Source organism: Oryctolagus cuniculus, chromosome 12 (genome assembly GCF_964237555.1).
Source record: "Oryctolagus cuniculus chromosome 12, mOryCun1.1, whole genome shotgun sequence".
In the NCBI taxonomy this organism is placed as follows: Eukaryota; Metazoa; Chordata; class Mammalia; order Lagomorpha; family Leporidae; genus Oryctolagus; species Oryctolagus cuniculus.
This window is the reverse complement of record NC_091443.1, coordinates 24440398-24461299: the sequence shown is the minus strand read 5'-3', so window position 1 is coordinate 24461299 and position 20902 is coordinate 24440398. Positions and strand designations below refer to the sequence as shown.

Genomic DNA, 20902 nt, shown 5'->3' with positions numbered 1-20902 from the left:
GCTTCTAAAGTTTTTTTGAAATCCAGGCATAGTTTTTTTCACAACACCCATCTTCCATGAACTTTTTGAAGATGTACACATGGTTTTCATCATGCATGGAATGAAGTATAATTGAACTGCCTCATGGCCAGTGCCAGCAGAGTGTTATGTTCAAGTGAAATTACATTTGAAAATTTCTAAAGAAGTAGTTTAAGTCTCCCTTCAGGTTTCACAGAGTTGTCAAAGTGGAGTACACTCCACAAGATGCAGCATGATTCTCAAAGGTTATCATTACTGTCCAAATATTTTCAACATTAAAAGCAATTCTTACATAAACACATAGTGAGCATGTATCAGCATTTATTACAGTTGCTATTCTTCTTCTTATTATTATTATTAGTTGAGAGCCTGAGCTCCTCTCCAATGGTTCACTCCCCCAAATGCCTGCACCAGTTAGGGCTGGGCAGGGCTGGAGCCAGGAAACAGAAAATCAATCCAGGTCTCCGTGTGGAATGCTGTGAGCCTCTGCTGCAGCCCCTGGTGTGACCGGCAGGAAGCTGGCGTCAGGAGCCAGAACTGGAGACTGAACCCAGGGACTCCAGTCTGGAACACAAGCATCTAAGCCACTAGGCCAAATGCCTGTTCCGAGAGTTTTATTTTAATTCATCCAAATGATAATGAAGGAAGTTCAACAATAAGAGAAGATAATGTGAGAGAGTATACAGTCAGTGAAGGCAAAACTGAATGAAGGAGGATGTTACTGATTGGATGCAAAACTAATTCCCTACAAGGTGATAATGCATTACCTTTGGAATGATCATTTTTTATTTACACCTCTAGAAGGCAGAACTTCTCTGTGAATGTCTTAGCTCAGCTGTCATAACAAAACACTGCAGACTGGGTGGCTTAAACCACAGGCTGGGGTGTCCAAGATGAGGCTGCCACAATGGTCTATTATGGCGAGGGTTCTCTTCTGGCTGTCGGGCAACTGCCTTCTCCCTGTGTCCTTATGTGGTGGACACACAGAGAAAGTAAGCCCTATGGTGTCTCTTCTAATAAGGGCACTGATCTCATGGTGAATGCCCCAGCCTCCTAACCTCAGGCCACAGCAGTTACCTCTCAGAGGTACCATCACATGGAGGGTGACGACTTCAACATATAAATTTAGGGAGGGTGGGACACAACTGCATCCATGGCAACAGAGAAAAACAAAGGCATCTCGCCAGTTCTCCGCAAGATGGAAGGCTTCCCTTCCGGGGTTGTGAAATGGCCTAATAAGTAATTAGTAGTTAGTTAGCCAGGCAGCTTACACACTTCTGAATTCCGCCAACCCCGTGGCCAGTAGACAGGGGCCTGGGGTGACGAGGGAGGGCCGCAGTCATCTTTTGCTTTTCAGGGTTTGGAAGCTTTTCCTTAACATCACCTGTTTACTTCTCCATATAGTGTCATTCAAGATTCAGGTTAATGGAGACCGAAACTTATACATTTTGTGGGGAGGCGTGCTCAATAAGAAGACATAAAATGAGCATGGGAACACACTGCAAAGGTCCCAGGGACTGGGAAAGGGTCTGTGCCAGTGAGAACGTCATGGAAAACCTGTCTCTGCCCCTGCTTCATTGCAAATTCCACATCACCCCCCAAATCTCTCTTCACTTCTGGACATTCTGTGAAAGTCTTCAGAGTCTCCTTTCGCCTGTTGATTCTCCAGTCCTTCTTGGTTCATGGGTTTCTTCTTCTTTAGATTTATTTATTTGCAAGGCAAAGTTAGAGAGAGAGAGAGAGAGGGAGGAAAGACAGAGAGATCTTCCATCTGCTGGTTAACTCCCGAAATGGCCGCAATGGCTTGTGGCTGGGCCAGGCTGGAGCCAGGAGCTTCTTCTCGGTCTCCCACTTGGGTACGGGGGCCCAAAGACTTGTACCATCTTCTGCTTCTTTCCCAGGAGCATTGGCATGGAGCTGAATCAGAAGTGGAGCATCCGGGACTCGAACCAGAGCCCTGTGGGATGCTAGTGTGGCAGGTGGAAGCTTTACCCACTACGCCACAGCACTGTCTCGCATGAGTTTCTTCTGATGTAAATCATTCTAACCTCTCTAGACACCTTTGCCTCTTGCCACCCATTAGCTCTGAGGAACTAACAGGAGGCAAAAGAGAGCCCTCGTTAGAGGGCTGGAGTATGGGCAGGTGTAGTGGCTCAGCTTTTTAAAAAGTCCAACCTACAGCAGGGTAAACCGGCAAGCACACATTCAATAGTGTTTGCCCTTTCAGCAAAGTCTGAATGCCTGTTTACTTATCCTAAGGACTTATCAAGGAGGGAAGAAAAGCTGCTGTTTATGACATTTCAAGCAGAAAGAAGAGTGTGATCCTTGCAGGGCATAAGGAGTGGCAGCACTGATTTTCAGATCAGTTACCAGGAACCCCATTCTGTAGGCATCTCTCATCTGTCACCCCGTGAGCCACCTGCTGGGCTGATGAATGAAGTTACGTTCACATCAGAACTGCCGGCAGGCTCCCTGTCCTCTCCTCTTCTTACAGTGATACATGTTGTCACAGGAGTGGTGTGGGATGTGTCGTGTCTTCATGGCTTACAGTAGGTGCCCCAAGACCCCCTCAGCAGTATCGCTGTGCACTGTAGACCCCTTAGCGGTGCAATCCCCGGAGAGTTAGTAAACACGGTCCCTGCTGGAAAAGATCAAAGCAAAATGTAGACAAGAAGATTTTCAGAAGGTTGACTTTGTCAGAAACTGCAATAGACACAGAACACACGAAGGCTGGCAGAAGGAGGGGAAGGCGGACTCACCTCGGAGAATTCCTGCCCTCCGTCTCCAGGACGGTGCAAGTAGCTGTTTATCCAAACAAAGAATTCTGCAGACCGCACCCGGCGCACAGCACTCAGACCCTGAGCCCAGGAGCCTGGTGCCAGCCAGCAGTGGTCTCCATCCCTGGCCTCGCCCGGCTTCTGCCCGCCATGTGCTTCCCTGCCGAGGGCAGAACCACACGGAACGGAGACCTGCCCTGGTGAATGAGAGCAGAGCTTGTCAGCCGACTGGGAGACAGGAGCCAAGCACCGGTGAAGGTGGCAGATGAAAGGCGGATGAGATGCTAACGTTGCTCCCTGCAGAGGGTGACACGTCGGCAGCAGGGCATGGTGGGGGGTGGGGTCTCTGCCCTGAGCAGCTGGCTTTGTGTTCAGTGAACACCAGTGGCCCCTGGGTACTGGGGAAGAAGAACCAGGTGCCCACTCAGCCCTGAGGTAGGGAAAGCGAATTGCATTTGCCAGGGGAGCCCTTTACACGGAAAGGAAGGAAAGCATTAAGGAATTCTGAGAACACATCCAGTGCTGTAACGCGTTCGAAGGCTTCAGGTACCTGCCCCTAGGTCTGCTCGTGAGTAGAATGCAAATATTCCGGAAATAGGTGGTCTTTTCCCTTTAGGGTATTGGATTTCTTGCTGCTATGTCCCACGCTGAGTTAGACCGCTTTATTATATGCCTGGTTTAAAGATGACCCTACATGCCCACCCAGTTACTGAAAAGATGAAGTTCTGGGCTGAGAAGAACTGGGGATTCTGAAGATCAGTAGCGTCTTCCCTGAGGCAGTGGAATGTAAACCCTGAAGCATTAGGTGTTGGCCGCTGGCTCAGCCTTTTGAAGGCACGGGAAGAGACCAGAGAAAGCTGCAGGCTAACCTGGGGTTTGCTGATGGTCCAGGCTCCGGTTAGGTGCAGAGTGGAGCTGGGGCATCGGTGGTGACCCTGAGAAGCAATAAGAAGCCATGAGCTGATCACGCAGAGAAGAGCCATGGAGCATCGGGAAATGCGAAGAAGAGAGACGAGGCCTCAGGCTTTGGAGTCTTTCAGCATCTAAGCCCACCTTCGTCCCTTATTTGTATCATCTTGAGTAGGAGAAAAAACACTTCCTTTTCTGCATCTGTGACTTTAACCAGTGAGGGATGGAGAACGTATTCTGTACAGAACATGTGTCTACATCTGCTCTTGGCCACTACTCCCCTAGCATTCACACTGGGTTTGGTGTGGTAAGTAATCTGGAATTCATCTAAAGTAGACGGGAGGCTGGTTGAGTAGGTTCTGTGCCAATACTACACCATTTCAGGCATGCAGTTCAGTAACGGTTACCAGTGTATGTGTGGGGCCAACACATGTCACCGTGACTCAGATCCACACATAGAACATTCTAGTACCCTAGAAGTTCTGTCATGCTACTTTCTACCCAGTAGGCACCAGTACCACTAACCACAGGTAACTGCTTTCCTAACATTTATCATCATAGATTAATTTTGTCTATTTCATAAAATGGGAGTACATGGGATGTATTTCCTTGTATCTTTCTCTCTCTCACAATGTTGCCTGTGGCACACATCGGTGTTGTTCCATATAATGGCATCTTTGAAACGCCAGTCTTCAGTGTTCCATGGTATGAACCATGGTACTCATGGTGAGTACACCATAATTATTTACCTCTTCTGTTGGGGAAGAACGTTTGAGTTGTTTGCAATTTTTGACTCTAACGCAGACAGCTATTGACAGTGTTCCTTAAACCTGTCTGTGTTTGTAAGAAGCCTCACTTTGGCAGTGTCCTCGCTAACATGGTTCTTGGGCTGTAGGTTAGACTGCAGTTCAGGAGATAGTGACAGACATGCTTCCATGTTTCCATCCTCACGTTCTCCGACTGTGAGGATTCCAGTTGCCTCATTTTCTCCCCAGTACTTAACATCACTGCTCTTCTTTAGTTTTAGCCATTTTTGTGGTGTGAATAGATACTCTTTTGCTTTAAATTTGGTTCCTAAAACTATTATGAAAGAAGGAAGTAGTTTGATAGTTCTATGAGCACTTAGATTGAAGAGAGTGAAGGCACTACTCTAACAGGTGAGTACAACACACTGCAACAAAATTACCCATTTTTCATACCTTCCAGGGTGCTTATTTCTGTGTGCCTTGATCTTGACAGCATTTCCCACCAAAATCTCTTTGTTAAAAATACTTAGTAATATCAGAAATATTCTTTGACTTTAACACTATATTTATTTTTTTTTCTTTTTTTTTTAAACTTTTATTTAATGTATATAATTTTCCAAAGTACGACTTATGGATTATAATGGCTTCCCCCCCATACCGTCCCTCCCACCCACAACCCTCCCCTTTCCCACTCCCTCTCCCCTTCCATTCACATCAAGATTCATTTTCGATTATCTTAATATACAGAAGATCAGCTTAGTATACATTAAGTATGGATTTCAACAGTTTGCTCCCACACAGAAATATAAAGTGAAAAATAATAGATGATTTTTTTAAAATGATGATGAAATCAGATCAGACCTATTGTCATGTTTAATCCCAGTGAGAGTCAAGTTGGGAATTGATAATTTCTTTTTTTTTTTTTTTTTTTTTTTTTACAGAAGATCAGTTTAGTATGCATTAAGTAAAGATTTCAACAGTTTGCACCCCCATAGAAACACAAAGTGAAATATATTGTTTGAGTACTCGTTATAGCATTAAATCTCAATGCACAGCACATTAAGGACAGAGATCCTACATGAGGAGTAAGTGCACAGTGACTCCTGTTGTTGACTTTACCAATTGACACTCCTGTGTATGGCATCAGTAATCTCCCTATGCTCCAGTCATGAGTTTCCAAGACACTATATTTAAAAAAACAGGGATCTAATCAGCACTCTGTAAAGAAAGCATATTTAAATGTGCGTTTCAATCGATCTAACTATAAGCCCATCACACTATAATTAATATACAGATCTAACCTCAGAGTGGCAAACATATGGTGTTCAATTAATGTTTATGAATAGTATTGACTGCCCATCTCCCGTCACGTGTTCTGAGTGGGACTTTGCTGTTTTTGTGTTCAGTGTTGTGCTTGTTCCTCATGAAGTCATTTATCTCAGGACAGATTTGCTCATTTACAGAGAAGTTTCAGTTTCTGTTTCTGCAGATCATCTGAATTTAGATTTTAAACAGCCCAGAGCTATGTTTCTAAATCTGTGGTTACTTTTGTTCGTACTGCACAAATCAGTACAACTTGAAATGGGCTTTAAATTTGCCCTGGCTTCTCTCTGACAGTGGGTGAGATTTGGTGGGTTTTGTTTTTTTGTTTTTGTCTTGTTTTGTTTTTTTGGCAGGAAGATAACCCTTAGGCTGCCTGGGCTCAATCCTGTTTCACTGACTCAGGGTGTGATTTTTGGCAAATTACTTAACCTTCCTGTACTTGACTTTCCTTGTCTGTAAGATGGGAATAATAGTAGATCCTACCTTAGAAAGTAGTTGTGAGTTTCAACTTGCTGGATGTTGTGGAAAAGGCAGACAGTAGGAATAAGGCAGCAGGCACCAGCGCCTGGGAGAAGTAACTGCACAAGAGAGTGTGGGCAATTGATGCAACTGGACGAGAGGGTCGTTGTGGCGCTGGTTACACAATTGTAAGCACAATTCACATAAGTGTACTTTTTGAAGGACAAATTTCACTATATGCAAATTATACCTTCATCTTCTTAAAAATGGAAAAAGCTAAGTTTTTTTACCAAAAAATACAAAGGGCCAGCTTTGTGGCACAGTGAGTTAAACCACTGCCTGCGTGTGACGCCAGCATACCATGTGAGTGCCAGTTAGAGTTTGGGTTGCTCTGCTTCCCATCCAACTTCCTGCTAATAAGCCTGGAAAAGCAGCAGAATTAGTCAATAAATTTCATTTTTATTTTTTTTAATATTTTTATTTATGTATTTGAGGCAGAGTTACAGAGAGACAGACAGACAGAGAAGTGTGCCATCTGCTGATTCACTCCCCGGGTGGCTGCAACGGCCAGAGCTGGGGCGCTTGCAGGATGCTCTTGGAAAGGTGCTGTTTGTCCACTTGCCTGGCAGCAAACGCTGGGAAGGCTTGTAGTCACTGGGTGCCAGTTGCTGAGAGCCGGCATCCAGGGAGCATATAGAACTCAAAAAGTTCTAAAACCAGCTATAGGAGTGGGCAAAGGTGAGTTTCTCACATCAGGGAAATCATCACTCTCACTGGGTAGCTCCATCAATAGCTACATGAGGGACTTCAAAACGTTCCTGGGGAAATGAAATTTAAAGGCAGATGGATGCAAAAATAAATGTTGAAATCCACCTCTGGACTTTTCATAACACACATTTTCCTTGAACGTTTTTGAAGGCCCGTTATGTATCATTGTAGGAGCTGGAAGTCTTGGAAGCCTGCAGCTGGCCTGGGAGCATGACTCCTCACTCTGCTTTGCTTCCAGAACTTTCTGTATCCCTGTCATCTTGTCATTAAGAAACTTTATGTTCCTGTACTGTGTTCTGCATCTTTCCATTGGCCCTGCCCCTGTGACATCTGTGAAAAGCAGGCCCTGGAGCCTGGCCAGCTGCCTCTCTTCTTGTAGGGGTACAGTCTTGGGTTTCTGCTCCGGATGCAGCCCCACAGGTGCCCAATTCCCAGCCTCTTGAGGGTCTTCTTCCCCTCTGGAAACAGCCGCCTTCTCCTCTTCCCCTCTTCCCCTGCTCGCTCAGTCTCCTTTAAACCTCTGCGGCTGAGGTTTAGTTCCTCATCCTTGTCGCCATGCTGCCACTCTTTCTGGTGTCTCAGGATTCCACCAAGAGGGCTGAGAGTAGCTTTAGATCCAGTGAGGGGACAGAGGTGGAAGCTGCCCTCATAGCTCTTCTCCCTGGCCAAGCCACTAGGACAATGTCCCAGCTTTGAGACCCCTGTGAAGTGGCTGCCTTTTAGCACACCCCCTGTTGTTCTAGGCGACAACTCCTTTTCTTCTCTGTCACTTACATTACACAACAATGCTTTCAAAAGTTCATGGAGAAATAGAATTAAAAAGGGCCAGCTCTGCGGAACAGCAGGTAAAGCTGCTGCCTGGAACACCAGCATCCCCTGTGGGTGCCAGTTGAGTCCTGGCTGTTCCACTCCTGATCCAGCTCCCTGCTAACGACCTGGGGAAAGCCGCAGAAGGTGGCCCAAGTGTGTGGGTCCCTGCCACCCATGTGGGAGACCAGGATGAAGCTCCTGGCTTTGGTCTGCCTCAAATCTGGCCATTGTGGCCATCTGGGAAATGAACCAGCATATGGAAGATTACTCTCTCTCTGTAACTCTGACTTCCACATAAATAAAAGTCATTTCTTAAAAAAATAGAATTAAAAGATGTTTGTTCTTCTGCAAAAAATATTTGAAATGCATGCATAGTTTTTTCATCTTACCAATTTTTATGAACTTTTTGAAGACCTGTCATATGCATGGATTTCATTTTTTACACCAAAATAGGATTATTGTTAAATTCTATTTTCCATAACCTTTTTGAAGTTCCCTTAAGCAAATCCTTGATGGTTCTCTTGCCTTCGAATACTCAGATAGGTTCAGTCACACATGGGTATAACACCTAAAATACAATATTATTACTTCTTATTACAACAAACACAGATTAGCTGGAGCCCTGGTATATCTGGTAATTTGTATTCCCAGAGTAGGGGTCACAGGCACACCCTGTGGAGGGTGAGTCATGTGAATCTGGGCTTTATAAAATGTGATTGTTCATTTTAGCAAGAGAGAAGATGGGTTTCTCTATAGGCCGGAAACCCAAAATCCATGAAATCTGAGAATTGCCTTTGTGAGATGACCTCAGATGGGGGACAGCGGAGGAGAATTGGGGGAAGACCAAGGATAACACCACAAGAGCCCTCAAATTCTAAGCAGCGGTTTCCAAGTATCGCTCACGGCGTCCGCTATAGCAGGCCGCTCTCCATACAGATGGAGCCGATCAAGGGTGGTGCACCCAGATGTGTGTTCTTTGCAGTGTCTCCCCAGCTGATTCTGATGTTTGGCCAGGTTTGGGAACCTCATGTATAGAGGCTGCACCAGAAAAAAGAGCCTGACACAATCGCATATTAATTTGTGTAACATTATTAACGAGCCACAAAGATAGGCACTGTCATTGTCCCCATTCTAAGGACAAGGACCCTGAAGCACCAAGCAGCCTCCCAGCCAGTAGGTAGTAGAGTTTAGATTTGAATCCAGGTAATCTGATCCCAGAGTGCACAATAATCTTTCAATAGAACTGTTGAAATAAACAAGCAAACATGACAGCACAAAGAAGGAAAAGTTTAAGAAGTGATAAGAAGCAAATGAGGAAAACAATTTATAGGAAAGAGGAAATTGCCATGAAAAGCAGGTATAGCTTCCAGCAGAGAGCGGTAGGTACAGAGTCAATTATTTCTCTAAAAAGATTTAGTATATTTATTTGAAAGAGAGAAGAAGACAAAGATCTTTCATATGCTGGTTCACCCCTACCAAATAACCACAACAGCTAGGGCTGGGCCATGCTGAAGCCACCAGGATGTTGGAACTCCATGTGGGTCTCCTATGTGGGTGGCAGGGCCCCCAAGCACTTGGGTTGTCTTCCAGTGCTTTCCCAGGCACATTTGCAGGGAGCTGCCTCATAAATGGGGGAACAAAGACAAACACTGGTGCTCACATAGGGAACACTGGCATTGCAAGTGATGCTTAACCCACTGTGCCACATAAGCCTCCACAGCTGTGATTTTTTTTAATATTTGTTTATTTGAGAGAGTTGCAGGCAGAGAGAGGGGGAGAGAGAGAGAGAGAGAGGTCTTCCATCCGCTGGTTCACTTCCCAATTGGCCGCAATAACCAGAGCTGTGCAGATCTAAACCCAGGAGCCAGGAACTTCCTCTGGATCTCCCACACCAACTCAGGGGCCCAAGCACTTGGGTCATTCTCTACTGCCCTCCCAGGCCATCAGCATGGAGCTGGGTCAGAAGTGGAGCAGCAGGGATTTGAACCAGCACCCACATGAGATGCTGGCACCACAAGTAGAGACTTAACCCACCACACCACGGTGCTGGCCCCCTACAGCTGTGATCTTAATGAAATCCTCCAAACAATGCAATCTCTGTCAGGAAGAAGAAATCCTGTTCAATAGACTGTACATGAAAATATATTCATATAGTGAATAAAAACATTTAGAGTAAATTGACTATCGACCCACAGCAATCCAGAAAGTTCCATCAAGGAAAGCGCGCTTGGTCTCTAAACATTCTGCTTGATGAAGTTTTCAATCTACTGTGTGCGATTTTCCTGCCATCTAAAAGGCTGCCTTTTCATCTCACCAAACGCCCATAATGACGTCACGCTTCTTTGCCCTCTCTTGACCTAAAGCATAATGAAAGTGAGGTTGTTGAAAAACGAAAAAAATTCTCCTATTCAGAGCCAGGACACTGAAATCACATTCGGGTATGAGACAATTGTCCTGATAATATCTAGTCTAGACATAGGGATTCGAGAAAGAAGGTACAATTAGAATCTTCTAGTCTGGAGTTCATGTCGTGAAATCAGTTTTCTTGAAATCCAATTTTAATATGTGTTCTTTCTGCAGAGAGACGGAGAAAGCAAATGTCTTTCCCAAGTCTGTGACAGAACAGGGCATGGTGTTTCTTTTCCTCCATCCAATTTGTGCCCACTGGTAATTGCACCTGTGACTGGCAGGTAGAGTGTCTTGGGCAGCAGCCACAGGGCTCTGCACACATCAAAGTGCTCGGTAGCTGAGCCACCCACTGTCCCAGCGCACAAACAGCTTTCCCTGAGGTCCCGGCAGAGTAGTCACAGGCCTGTTCAGGCTCTGACATGCATGTAACAAAGATGGTTGATTGGCCTTTGATGCCAGAGAGATGGCCCCCTTGTAATCCTTCGGCTTGGACTACAGTCATGTGCTAGAACTGAAGAGAAAAATCCAGCACCTGTCTCTGCTGCTCTTGTTGCCACTGAGGTAGCTCAGAGTTAGCAGCAAAAGACCATCTGGGGTTATTAAAGAGCAGAAGAGCCGGGACCGTGGCTCAATAGGCTAATCCTCCACCTTGCGGCGCCGGCACACCGGGTTCTAGTCCCGGTTGGGGCGCCGGATTCTGTCCCGGTTGCCCCTCTTCCAGGCCAGCTCTCTGCTATGGCCAGGGAGTGCAGTGGAGGATGGCCCAGGTGCTTGGGCCCTGCACCCCATGGGAGACCAGGAAAAAGCACCTGGATCCTGGCTCCTGCCATCGGATCAGCGCGGTGCGCCGGCTGCAGCGGCGGCCATTGGAGGGTGAACCAACGGCAAAGGAAGACCTTTCTCTCTCTGTCTCTCTCTCACTGTCCACTCTGCCTGTCAAAAAAAAAAAATAATAATAATAAAGAGCAGAAGAGACCAACAACAACCCCATGTAGTTATAAGGAGCTGAACGTTATAGGTGATTGTAATGAATGCATTCCTCCCCGTAAGTCATCAGGAAGGTCTTTGGGGCAAAGAGAGATGATGAGGCCGGTGCCGCGGCTCAATAGGCTAATCCTCCGCCTTGCGGCGCCGGCACACCGGGTTCTAGTCCCGGTCGGGACGCCGGATTCTGTCCCGGTTGCCCCTCTTCCAGGCCAGCTCTCTGCTGTGGCCAGGGAGTGCAGTGGAGGATGGCCCAGGTGCTTGGGCCCTGCACCCCATGGGAGACCAGGAGAAGCACCTGGCTCCTGCCATCGGATCAGCGCGGTGCGCCAGCTGCAGCGCGCTGGCCGCGGTGGCCATTGGAGGGTGAACCAATGGCAAAAGGAAGACCTTTCTCTCTCTCTCTCTCTCACTGTCCACTCTGCCTGTCAAAAAAAAAAAAGGAGATGATGCTGTTGTATTAATGCAAATGAACAGTTGCCAGGGGTCCCTGGAGGAAGGCACAACCAATCTATCCTGCTTGTTTTACTCTTGGGACTGAACCTGATCTCGTAACTCTTCTCCCTGTTACCTCCTCCCAGACACTAGAGCAGTGAGTGCTTTGGAAGCTGCTGCAACATCCCATGCGTGTCCAGCTCCTTCTCTTCCCCTTCAACACCTCCCCCGTGTTGTGATGGCTTTGAGAAATGCACACCTGGCCACACCCATCCTCTGGCTGAAATCCTCCAGGACTCCCTGTTTTTCTATTGATTGAAATATCTTAGAGGGGACCTCTCAGTAGACCCCAGCCCATCTCTTCAATCTATTATGGTCCCCCACCCCTAACCCCAACACACTGGGATCAGTCCTGGCTCACAGAACAAGCCCTACTCTGTCCACCTGCACAGATCCCTTCTTGTCCTTGGCCCTCAGTTACCTTGGCAATGGCTACCTTTGTTCTAAAGAATCCCCCAGCAAGGGGCTTTATCTCTTGCTTTTCCATGCTCCTTCTGACGTTGCTTACATGGCTGCCCCAGCTACTGGACTAGTTTGATCCAAGGCATTCAACCTGTTAAGGTGAAAACCCAGACTAGTTGAGTACAGCAAATGGCTTTCCCCTGCGCAGCCAGCTCTCCTGATTGTACTGTGTGCTATGTTGTAACTCTTCAGTAACTTGCATTTGTTCAAACAATCTGGTACTGGGAACCATGGCATATTCAGTTCATACCTCCCTCTCCCTCTCCCAGGGCAGGCTAGACTCACTGGGGAGGGGTGGATGGGCTCCACGGGTCCCTTTCTTACAGTGTTATGATGCGAAGGAGGAACAGAGGGTCCCCTCAGTCAGTGTCGCTATCACAGGCTTCAGGGTGGTGAACTTTCTGGAACTCTGCTGTTCTCCCCGGCTGGGACCAGAGAGGTCACTCTGTAGTCGGTGAGCTCATGTGGATGCCCTCCACGGAATCTCCAAACTCCAAGGAAGTCCTGGACCCATGGGTGTGGCTCCTTCTGAGGAGAATCCACCAGACTTGAAGCTGACCCCTGCCTCAGGCAGCACTCCGTGTCCCCCGGGTGCCCGTTCCTCTTCAGCTCTTGCCAGTTTTTTGCTGAAATAGCTTGGAGGTATTGTGGGTTTTACTGCTAGAGAATTTCCCCTGTTGGACTTGAGAAGGTAATAAACCTTGAAAATGAAAATGTGCACTCACGTGCAAGAACACTTCATTAAGTTCATGGCCAATGAAATTAAAAGCGAAGCTTATTTTGGTGCAAAAAAAATTTGAAATATACGAGTAACTTTTTCATGATACACATTTTCCATGACTTTTGGAAAGACACCTTGTATGCATGGATTTCAAGCTTTCTTTTTCTGCCAAAATAAACTTACCTTGTAATTTCACAGGTCCATAAACATTTTGAAGTGCCCTCATTCTTAGGTTTAAAATATTCTTAAAAAATACCTCATTTGCTATGGGTTCTTTCTGAATTCTTTTTTCTTGACTCCCTGGGGAATCTGTCTTTGGCTCAGTTAGGACACCATATGGAACCAATCACTTAAAAATTTTATTCAAGTTTAAATATAAATAAAAATCTATGGATTTTGACATGATACACAGAAAATTGATTCATTGGATCATGTGACCCAACATGTATCAAAGTGTGCTCCGAGTTGTGCAGGAGACACAATGTTTTCTGGAGCACTTCTAGTCTCCATGACATCACGACCAAAAGCCCCAAGAAGTCCTAAAACTACATTGAAAGGCAGAGGGAGACACACACACACGGGTTGGGGCGGGGGTAGAGAGATCTTCCATCCACGGTTTTGTTCTCCAAATGGCCACATGGCTGGGACTGGGTCTGGCTGAAGCCGGGAGCCTGGAACTCCATCTCGGTCTCCTCTGTGGGTTGCAGAGGTCCAAGGACTTGGGCCATCTTTCATTGCTTTCCCAGGTGCATTAGCAGGGAGCCGGATAGGAAGCATGGCAGCAGGGACTCACACTGGTGCTCCCATGTGGGGTGCTAGCGCCCCGGGCAGCCTGTTAACCCCCTGCACCACAACACCAGCCCCTGGTTAACATTCTTGAGCCTACCGTTGTACAGACTAAATTGAGCTCTGCGTTCCTCATCCCAGCTTCCTGCATTCTGTGATGCAATTGGCGAGGTGTGGACTGTGCTGACTTTACAGACCAAGTGCTGAAGTGCCTGAGGGACCTTCAAGAATTGGCAGTGGCAGGGCTGAGGGTGTCCTCTTTGTCCCTTCGGAGTTCCCTGGGCACAGGGCTTTGTCTCGATCTGCATCACAACCCTAGAGTCTATAAAACACGAGAGGCTTGGGTGCATCGCCACTCCAGTCTGTGTCAATCGAGGTGTTATACAAATGACCTCACAATGCAGCTGCTCGCAAGTAAAGCACCCGTGGCTCTGTGTGCATTTCACTCAAACCATGGGCAGGTACCTGGCTGGGGCTTGAAAATGTGTGAGGAAATCTTTGTCATAGCACCCAAGGTGAGTTTTGGAGAACGGGGACAGGTTGATTATACCCAGATAGTTTGTCATACAAAGGCGAGGCCCCAGGCAAGTTAACAGCTTTCATTTTTGTATATATTTAGGATAGTACAAAATTCACATCACGAATTTTTTTTTCTCATGCAAGGACTCTTCCTAGGTATCGCCAACCACAGCTAACACTGAGACTATGCAAATCCCAGAAATCGGGGTTAATCAATTTTTGGCCTGCAGTTTCAGCAGGGTATGACAGATCAATGAAAAGAGACAGACAAACCGCTGCCTTTTGAAGCTGATCCGCCAGAATTATTTGGAAAGAAAGAAAAATTCAGCATCAACTGACTATTAAGCAAGAGCATTTGGAATCTCATTTCTATAGCTATTAAACCGTACAGGCAATAGCATTCCCAAAGCTGCCTGGGAGCCCCGCTCTTTGTTTTGTTTTCAATCCAGCTGAGCTCTCCCACTCGGGTTAAACATGTGAGACTTCCTCTCAGTGGGCCTCAGGCTCCAGGGTTCCAGCCACCTGAGAATGACATCTGTCTTCCTGTCACCAGGCCAGCTCCTGGGGATTTCCCCAGCCTTCTCCCCCTGCTGGCTGCTGCCCCAGGAAAAGCATCAGGTTCTCACGGCAGTGACAGGCAGTGCCTCTCCTCCGCTCCCCGGTGAGAAACGCAAGCTTCGGAAGCCCAGCGTCGTCTTCTGCAGTCGGATTTTTTGGTTTTGCTCCCTGCTCCCGCTGACGTCTTTGTGTGGTGCAGTGGCCGGGATCCCACGGCATTGACATGGCAACCAGGGAATCTGTCATGGGAGGGTTGCCATGGTAACCGGGGGGAGGGGCGGAGAAGGCCATTCTATCCCAGTGGGCTGTGTTCCTTCCGGGAAGCTGACAGAATGTTTAGGCACAGGTCATTCCGCAAACAACAACAACAACAGCAGCAGCAGCAGTTGCCCGTGGGCCTCAGGACAGGGTCCGTGGACTGTAGACGGTGAGGGTTGTGGACCGGTGTTGGCAAACTCTGCCAGGGGGTGGGCCCAGGTGCCGCCTCCTGCCTCAGCTAAGGGGGCTGACCGGGCCTCTCCCGCCCGTCCTCTGTCCTCTGAGGGAAGTCTGTCCACTCAGGCGCCACCCCGAATTGCCCAATCCTCTCTGAGCTGCAAGCCTGCAGAGGAAGAGCGGGTGACCGATGGGGCGACAGCCAAGGGGGAGTGGAGGCCCAGCCCTGTGCTTCTGGTAAGAGGAGCCCTGGCTGCGGAAGTGGGGCCCTTGGTGCTGTACCCGGAGAAGCGGAAGTGTTTCCTGTCACATCAGCTCCGGGAGCTGAAGGTGGTCAGATTGCAGATCTAAAAACGGAAAGTCGTGTGAGGTTAACGGGTGAGCTTCTCTCCTACAGCCGCGGGCCCTGGGCTCCTTGGCAGGCCGGGTCCTCTCCCTTCAGCCAGAGTGGGTTCCCTAACAGGCAGCGGGGACTCGGAGCAGACCGAGCTCCTGGGTGTATTTGGTCTGACATTTGCAGTAGGTTAACAAGAGTTGATCACACTCCCAAAGCAAGTTGAGAATGCCTACATAAAGAATTAAAAAAAAATAGTTTTCTTGTGGCAACATTCTGATAGGCCAGGAATGTGATTCTGTAACGTAGATTTTAGTTTTTTTTAAATGAGAAATAACCTTAATCTTCCTTTTTTTTTTTTTTTTTAAACCAGCGGATTGCTCTTTTCTCCTCTGACGCTGGAATTGAGCATGGTCTTGATTTCCTGCCCCTCCCCCACTCAACCCCTCCCCTCCCCTCATTTCCCTCTTAGCCCATGGCTGTCCCACTCTTCATTCCCTGTGGAGGTTTCCTTACCCTCCTTCCCTTGGTCTGTTTCAGTCACGGGTTCCCACAGCCTTGGTTTCAAAGCACAGCCTGGATTCAGTTTCTTCTCACACCTTTACTGTCATCTAGATCGAGCCGCCATCTTTCCAAATCCTAAAACAAGCTCCCTGACTGGTCTCCCAGTGTCCATTGTCTCTGCCTACATTCCAGTCTCACCCTGTGGTTCAGACCGTTCTCCACCCCACCCTGCGACTATGCACCAAACTCAGAATCCGGCCATGACACACAAAGTCCTACCTGCCATGGCCCCGACGGCTTCCCTGCCTCAGACACAAGTGTGCCCCTTAGGTGTGCACTCTGCCCCACCCACATTGGTCTCCCTACTATTGCTCTGGTGTACCAAGCATCTGCCCATCTCAAGGTCTTTGCTGCTGCTCCAACTCTCTTCCCTAGATGCTGGGGGACCTTTACTCACTTCCTCCAGCTGTCTGTCAGTGTCCTTTCCTACAGGAGGACTTTTAAAAAAATTTATTTACCTGAAAGGCATAGCTACAGACAGAGAGGTCCTCCATCAACTAGTTTACTCCCCAAATTGCCACAACAGCTGGGGCTAAGCCCATCCGAAGCCAGGAGCCAGGAGCTTCTTCTGGGTCTCCCACGTGGGTGCAGGGGCCCAAGGACTTGGGCCATCTTCTACTGCTTTCCAAGGCCATAGCTGAGAGCTGGACAGGAAGTGGAGCAGCCAGGACTAGAACCAGCGCCCATATGGGATGCTGGCACTGCAAGCAGAGGCTTTACCCAGTACGCCACAGCGCCAGCCCTGCCCAGAAGGTTTTTGAGGAAATAAACTGGGACCAGAGCAGAAAACTAAGGAATAAACCCACTAACCTCACTTTCTGTCCATTGACCAACCCAAATGGAAATCAGAGGCTAAGGGAGTTGGGGTGGTATAGTATCACGTATGCAAATTGTCTATTGTTGCATAACAAACTACTGTCAAAACATAGTGAGTTGAGAACAATCAATACTATCTCTTACAGTCTCTGTGAGTCAGGAATTTGGGAGGACTTTATCTTGTTTGTTTCCAGCCCTGGTCCCATTTGACACTGCATTCAGAACGTTAGGTATTTGAAGGCTTGTCTGGGTGGAAGATCCTTTTCCAAAGTAGCTCACTGATATGGCAGTGAACTTGGTGTTGATTGTTAGCAGGGGACCCAGGATACTCCACATGTGGACCTCTCCATCAGGCTGCGTGAGCATCCTCACAACATGACCCAAGAAAAGTTACGGTAGCTTTAGTGATCGAACCTTGACAATCGCACACTGTCACTTTAGCCATATTCTGCTTCTTGGTCATGCAGATCAGTTCTGAGGCAATGTGGGAAGATACCACACAAGGGTGTAACAGCACGAGCCAAGAATAATTGAGGGTGAGTTTTGGGATACCGTGGGCACAGAGTAAAGCAAAGAAAAAGGAGAATGAATTGCAAAGTGTGTGGGGAAGGGTAGAAATCAGAAAATAACCAGTGCTTTCTATTTTATTTTATTATTTCATTTATTTTTAAGGCAGAAAACTAGACAGAGAAAAAGTTCTGTCGTCTGCTTCTTCACTCACCAAATGACCACAGTAGCTGGGGCTGGGTCAGGCAGGATCCAGGAGCATGGAACTCAACCCAAGATTCTCACCTGGGTGTTAGGGACTCAACCACTTGAGTCATCATCCGCTGCCTCCCAGGGTCTGCATTAGCAGGAAGCTGGAATCAAGAGCAGAGCCGGGATCCAAACAGGGACTCTGATAGGGAGTTGGGTGCCACGTGCTGTAGTTCACCTGCTGTGCTAAATGCCCACTCCAACCAGCATGCTTTCCTGCCTGCCCTGTTAACATAGTGCACGTATTCCATCCACTCTGTTCCCCTTCACTGTCTTCACGTGGTTCTTTTAATGTTGCCTGACAAATATCTGACTACTTGATTCTTTGATCCTCCCCTATCATATAAACTCCTTGAAATAAGAGTCTTGTTCCATTTCACTTCCTGCTGGCATCTTGCAAGCTTCAGTAGATACTTGTGTGTTTGAAAGTTAAATTACACGCAGCTTTAGAGAAAAGGTAAAGGCTTTCAAATGGTCAATGTAGTAATATCCCCATCTTTTTCCCACTTCAGAAAAGAATAACATGAGGATACTTCAAACAAGTTCATGGAACACTGGAATTAACAGATAATTTTACTTAAATGCAAAGAAACTTTGAAATCCATGCGTAACTTCTTCATAACATTCATTTTCTGTGAATTTTGTGGAGACCCCAGACTGCTCAGCAAATGTGAGTTTTGCCCCTGGCAGCTTTGCAAGTGACACGTTTGCCTCTTGGTCCTCTTTCCCTTGTTGGCTTCTTTCCTTTCTTTCTTTTTTTTTTTTTTTTTTGCCATTCTTTTGAGTTTTTATTTTTGTTTGGATTCTCCCCCCCACCTTAATTTTAAAAGCAGATTTTCATATTTCTCCCTCTTAAGAAACAGAAGTTAATTAGATTGCCTTTTGTTTATGTGGCTCTCATTTGAGTTCTCTTTTCAAAGATCTTACGTTTAAGATGGCTCCCATGAGAAAAATAAACCCTTCTCTCCTAATCTTCTCCCTGATTTTTCCTCTTGTGTTTATTCCTGAAATCTCCCAGGGACACCCATGGAAATTTCTTATCCTCTCTGGCACACGAGGCTAAAAAGACTGTTGATCTATGGGGACAGCAAAAGAGAACAGAAGACAAGCTGAAAAGTCTGTCTTCTGGCCCCCTGGGAGGACTGTGGAACTCGGGGATGCTGTTTGTGCCCACTGTGGAGCCACAGACATGGGGTCATCCCAATCTAGTGATCGTAAGAAGAGGCAGCGTCCGGAACTGCAGCGCCTGGTGGGAGTCTTCACATTCTAGTGTTTTAACCGCAAGGTGCGTTCAGGACCAGGGTACCAGAGTGAGCAGCTTAGGACTCTCATGAATATCAAACCTCACCATTGACTTATCCCAGGAGTATCACGTTTCCGTTATTCTTGAGGAGTATGTTCATTCCACAAAGATGTAGTGAGTGCTTCCTCCGCACTGGGCACCATCAGGACCCTTGCTTGTTAACTAAGTGCCCAGCTCCTGTCCTGGGAATTTAAGGCAGGAAAGATGTTTTATTTTCCTTCCCATCTTCTGATTGTCACAGATGGCGGGCCTTAGACTGTTATTCCAGAATAAAGTGGGAGTCCATCTTGCTCATAAATAGATTGAGCAAATCTATCCTTTCTAAGTAATCTCTTCCCTCAAGTCTTATTTTCTCTAGTGATACCTTCTCGGCTCTAGCATCAGAAATTTCTTCCTCTCTTGTCTATGTTATTTGTGGTGATTGCCACCACCTCCAGGTATAAAACCACTGATGCCTACAATCCTTCAATAAGGGTGAAGTAATGTATGTTTTCCATTGTTAAATCAAGTGCCAAATGTGTTCATGGGGTTTTGGTGTTGTTTTTTTTTTTTTTTCAGTCATTTTAAACACTTACTATTCAGTGAAGCCATATCTTTCTGGAATTTTTAAAAAACTTCTTTATTATTTGAAAGGCAGACAGAGACAGGCAGACATCGTCCATCTGCTGGCTCATTCCCAAATATCAAAAAAAAAAAAAAAAAAAAAACCAAAAAAACTGGAGCTGGAACAGGTCAAAGCCAGGAGCTGGGAACTCAATCCAGGTCTCCCACACAAATGGCAGGGACCCAAGTCCTTCAGCCATCAACAGCTGCCTCCAAGGGTGCACATTAGCAGGAAGCTGGAGTTGAGAGTAGAGCTGGGACTTGAACTCTCATTTTGAAATTGGATGCATGTGTCACAGTGGCGTCTTAAGCCCTGCCCTGAAATCCGTGCTGTCAGTGTAAAACCCTGTAGGTAGAAAGTCATGAGGAATCTGCAAAAACATTTTAATAGTAAATACAGGATTTGGCTGTGGTGTGTTTCAGTTTCAGGAGTCTGAGCTAGGAAAGAATCAAGGTTTTGAGCATGAAGCCCACTCTTTTCGTTTGAAATTAAAACCATAACTGGCATTTTGGAATTAACAAACTTGCTATACTAACAAGATACTACAGAGCTTCATTGATATTTTTTAAAATTACAAATAAACCCACAGGCCGGCGCGGCAGCTCACTAGGCTAATCCTCTACCTGCGGCGCCGGCACCCCGGGTTCTAGTCCCGGTTGGGGCACTGGTTCTGTCCCAGTTGCTCCTCTTCCAGTCCAGCTCTCTGCTGTGGCCCAGGAAGGCAGTGGAGGATGGCCCAAGTGCTTGGTCCCTGCACCCATATGGGAGACCAGGGGGAAGCACCTGGCTCCTGGCTTCGGATCGGCGGTGCAGCGCGCGGGCCGTGGTGGCCGTTTTGGGGCTGAACCAATGGAAGGAAGACCTTTCTCTCTGTCTCTCTCACTGTCTAACTCTGCCTGTCAAAAAAAAAAAAATTTAAAAAAAGCCCACAGATATTTGACTTATAGTCTTCTTCCCCAAATGAATTTCTGTAGCTCACTTGTCATGCCTCTCCTGTTCGTTGTGTAAGCACCAGATACTGATTTCACTTCTACTCTGCCCTTTGCACCGAGCCCTGTGCAGGGCAGTGAGACACAGCACTGAGGAAGGCATCGCCTATGAACTCTAGGATCGCACATGTGGTACAGGACAAAGGTGAACCTGCAGTGACAATACAGTGAGTTAAGAGCTGTACCCAAGGTAAAAAAGAGGTAACTCGTGGAGGGGGGATCCCTAACCCAGCCATCTTCTAGAAAACTGTACAAGTGAAAATAGCAATTTTCTAAGGAATCTTATTTGTACATTATCTCTGCCAAGAAAATAATATGAGACTTCCAAGTTTACTATAGACCGCACAATCCTTCTCT

The 20902-nt window shown here is 47.0% G+C and overlaps 1 protein-coding gene across 5 annotated transcripts in view; it reads left to right on the top strand.

The window, feature by feature from the left end:
* Window positions 1-20902, top strand: part of GNG2 (G protein subunit gamma 2) — a 171189-nt gene that overhangs the window by 16746 nt on the left and 133541 nt on the right. Inside the window, exon 2 of one of the 5 annotated variants that reach the window (XM_070053666.1) lies at window positions 18162-18319. The exons of 2 other annotated variants lie outside the window; for them this stretch is intronic. The gene's annotated coding sequence lies outside the window, so the exon portion shown is untranslated. Of the gene's footprint in view, window positions 1-14238; window positions 15417-18161; window positions 18320-20902 lie in introns of those variants that run through there. 2 more of the 5 variants (XR_011380722.1, XM_070053667.1) reach the window with 2 other exon arrangements.